Source organism: Bos mutus, chromosome 2, assembly GCF_027580195.1.
Source record: "Bos mutus isolate GX-2022 chromosome 2, NWIPB_WYAK_1.1, whole genome shotgun sequence".
Classification (NCBI taxonomy): domain Eukaryota; kingdom Metazoa; phylum Chordata; class Mammalia; order Artiodactyla; family Bovidae; genus Bos; species Bos mutus.
In genome coordinates, this window is record NC_091618.1 from 124,652,277 (window position 1) to 124,656,596 (window position 4,320).

A 4,320-nucleotide genomic window follows, 5' to 3' on the forward strand; every position below is an offset into this window, starting at 1 on the left:
AGGACCTCAGTAGAACTATGTCTCATCTCATCTTGTCCATCTCATCTTGTAACCTGGAACTTCTGGGAGTGTATTCACCATAAAAATTTTATTTCTAAATCTAATAAACACTACTCAAAAAAACATATTCACTGAAAATGTTTACAGGCATTACTCCTTTTACTGTGCTTCTCTTTATTGCAGATACTATGTTTTTCAAAAAATTGAATGTTTGTGGCAACTCTGTGTCTAGTAAGTCTATCAGCACCATTTCCAATGACATTTACTCCTTTATCTTTCCTGTGTCATATTTTGATAATTCTCTCAATATCTCAAATCTTTTCTTAATTGTTATATTTGTTATGATAGTCTGTGATATTTAATGCTACTATTACCACTCACTAAACAAGATAATTAGAATTTTTAACAATAAAGAATTTTTAAATTGAGGTATAAACATTGATATTTTTAAAATAATGCTATTGCATAGTTCGGAGAAGGCAATGGCACCCCACTCCAGTACTTTTCCCTGGAAAATCCCATGGATGGAGAAGCCTGGTGGGCTATAGTCCACAGGGTCGCTAAGAGTCAGACACGACTGAACGACTTCACTTTCATTTTTCACTCTCATACTTTGGAGAAGGAAATGGCAACCCACTCCAGTGTTCTTGCTTGGAGAATCCCAGGGACGGGGGAGCCTGGTGGGCCGCCGTCTATGGGGTCGAACAGAGTCGGACACGACTGAAGCGACTTAACAGCAATAGCAGCAGCATTGCATAGTTAATACAGTGAAGTATAAATATAAAGTCTATATGCACTGGAAGACCAAAATATTTGTGTGACTTTATTGTGATATTTGCTTTATTGTGGGGACTGGAATCAAACCCACAATATCTTTAAGGACAGCTGTACTTTTCATATAATTATAGTCTATATTTAATATAAGTAATAAATAATATATTATAAAGGTAATATAAATATATGAAATTTATGAATACTAAAAACTTTAGTATACTGGTATACTCATTTTAAACTCTGATAATGATGAGTTACTTGCCATATTACAGACTGATGAACTAAATCAACTTTTTTAGGTCTTAGAAACTGACATTTATAATTTAGTCTTATCATGTTTTCATACATTTTATTTACTATGAGTAGCAGATGAAGTTAAGAGACAAAGAATTTCTGAAGTGGTAGAAATTCTAAAAGAATTACCCTTCAGAAAAGACCATCCTGAGAAATTTTTAAATGAATTTTGCTCATCTCTCCATTAAGAAAGAAATTGCCAATGTTCCTATATTATTCACATACCACAAAAGTTAAATCACAATTTTCTTTCTTTCTTTTTCCTTTTTTTCATTGTAAGTAGATATGAATCCAAAGTAATGTGTGAATAATAAATAAAATACAACCTGCAAGTTACCTGCTTTGAACAATACGGAGATTTTTATATCAGCTCTTAAATCCTAGATCTTCATTACTTCAAGAAACTGAACTTTTTCATTTTGTTTAATTTTATTAAAAAAAAAAAAAACAAATTGGGAAACAGGAAAAGAAGGGAAGAAGGAAGAACAGAGAAGAGGAGGAGAGGGAGGAGGAGGGAGGTGGCGGCGCCGTGGCAGAGGAGCAGGAGCAGGAGGGGGATGGCAAGGAGAAGGCTCCTGGGTGGCATGGCGCTCCTGCTCCTCCAGGCGCTGCCCAGCCCCCTGTCAGTCAGGGCTGAACCCCCGCAGGATAAGGAAATCTGCATGGGTACCAACAATCAAAGCTACATCTGTGACACAGGACAATGCTGTGGACAGTCTCAGTGCTGCAACCACTACTATGAACTCTGGTGGATCTGGCTCGTGTGGACCATCATCATCATCTGAGCTGCTGCTGCGTCTGCCACCACTGCCGAGCCAAGCATCACCTTCAGTCCCAGCAGCGGCAGCATGACATCAACCTGATCGCCTACGGGGAAGCCCACAATTACTCAACGCTGCCATTTTATTTCAGGTTTTTGCCAAACTATTTACTACCTCCTTATGAGGAAGTGGTGAACCGACCTCCAACTCCTCCCCCAGCATACAGTGCCTTCCAGCTCCAGCAGCAGCAGCAGCTACCTGCACAGTGTGGCTCTGCAGGCAGCAGCCCCCCAGGCACCGACCCCACCAGGGGCTCCCAGGGGGCTCAGAGTAGCCCCTTGTCCGGGCCCAGCAGAAGTAGCACGCGACCCCCAAGCGTCACTGACCCTGAGCCCTCCAACATGCCAGCAGACCCAGCAGCCAAGAAAACCTCTGGCATGGAGCCCGGCGGCTCTGTGGCTGGCCTGGGGGAGGTGGACCCCACGGCCTTCCTGGACAAGGATTCCGAATGTAAGGAGGAGCTTCTGAAAGAATACAGCTCTCTGAGCAGGGCAGCACCCTCCCTGACAACAAAGACAAAACACCTGGCAGACACCACCGCTTCACAGGTGACTCAGGCATCGAGGTGTGTGTGTGCAACCGGGACCACCATGACGATGACCTCAAAGAGTTCAATGCCCTCATCGATGATGCTCTGGACAGGCCCCTGGACTTCTGCGACAGCTGCAATGTGTGGCCACTTGCCGACGAGGAGGAAGGTCTCTGCCAGCCCTCCAAGGAGCAGGCCCGGGAGTCTGGGCATCCACACCTGCCAAGGCCGCCTGCCTGTCTGCTGCTGCTGAACACCATCAACGAGCAGGACTCCCCAAACTCCCAGAGCAGCAGCTCCCCCAGCTAGAGTAGGTCCTGGCTATACCTGAGATCTTGGCAATGCAACCAGGGTAGGGGAAAACCATGCGAGAAGCATTAAGTAACTGTGTTCCTTCCCCCGCACCCCTTGCTCCTGCATTTTCCTGCATCTCCAGGTACAGTTTGGGGTGTGGGTGGCTTGCCCTACACAGAAACACAGTACCGTGGAGGGCTGAGAAGTTATCCTGTGACTCATTCCTCATACCCCACCCCATTCCCCTTTACCTCTTTTAAAGTCACATCTCACTGCCTGCTTGGGTCAGAGAGATGTGTGTTCAAAAGCCCCCAAGGACGGAATGAGACCGTGCCCTGAGGTGACTCTTGGTGATGGAATGGATGTGCTTTCCAGTGTTAGTTTATGAGAACCTCGCTGCATCTCTGTCCCGAGGAGGCGGCTGGTCTCAGCCCTGGATGAAGAAGGAAGCTCACAGAGGCCCAGGGATTGTTTCCCCTTGCTACCAGCATCTGTGAAGCCAGAACTGTGTTCTGCTGTGGTGGGGAGGAGAGTTGACTGCAGTTGTGTGGTGGATTGGTAAGGGACTTGTGCTCTCAAATTCCAGCTGACGAGCTCGCGGTGCCAGGGTGTTCTGGAGGGGCTCCTCCCTTCTCAGCAGGATCTGGCTGGCCACAGGTTGGTTTCAGGCTGGAAGATTATATACCTGCCTTTTGTTTTGTTTTTTAAAGGAAAAAAAAAACAACAACAAAAGCAAGCTGAAAACAAGAACTTGACCAGTGGGCAGGCAAGAATTCTGTTTTGGAAAAGGGAAGTTTGTGTCTTTTTCTCAACTTGGCCTTCAAAGAGCCTGGCTATAGTTCAGCCAGGAGATACATAATGTGCAGGCTTGGGTGGGGGCTGTCTTTGGAACTCCTGTGGATGAGCAGGAGGCCCTGCAGTGTGGCAGCAGATGGAGGTGCAACTTCCCGTTGTCTCTGCCCTTTGATCTGCACCCATGGGTGACCAGTGCCCTCCCTCCATCCCAGACACACGTCTGCCGGCCTTCACGTCTCACTGTTTTCTACGAACAAATGAGGCTGTGGGTCCTGAGGAAGGGCAGGCCCAAAGTCTGGCTCTCGCACAGTATTTTCTCTTGATTATGAATAAGTTGTTTGTTTATTTGTTTATTTTTTCAAAATGACCACTTGGAAAAAGAATGCTTTGGTTATCTGTGGTTTTCATGCTCTTTGCCTGCTCTGCACCACCCCTTGAGTGGGGTATCTGATTTTTGTAGCCTATGTAAAGAGTCTCAGTAGCCCAGATAGGAGAGTGTAGGCAGCCCTCCTGAAGGACCACAGGATCCTTACTTCCTGTAGTTTCGTTTCAGAAACCAGGTGAGCTTTGATAGGAATAATCTGAATGGAGAAAGCAAACTGCCGAAACTAACATTCCCTGCCCAACCCTGTTCACATGAAGAGCTTGGTTCTTCCCCGACTCTTGAATGATGATATTCAGAATAGGCATTGACGTTTTGGTTGAGAAAGGAAGGTATAAACAGGGGACACATACAGACTGAAAGTGAAGGGCTGGAATAAGATTTTCCATGCAAATAGGGACCAAAAGAAAGCAGGAGTAGCAATGCTCATA

At 45.8% G+C, this 4,320-nt stretch overlaps 1 pseudogene; it reads left to right on the top strand.

The window, feature by feature from the left end:
• Positions 1 to 1,581: 1,581 nt before the first annotated feature.
• LOC102280655 (WW domain binding protein 1-like pseudogene) lies at positions 1,582 to 3,803 on the top strand (annotated as a pseudogene).
• Positions 3,804 to 4,320: the final 517 nt, after the last annotated feature.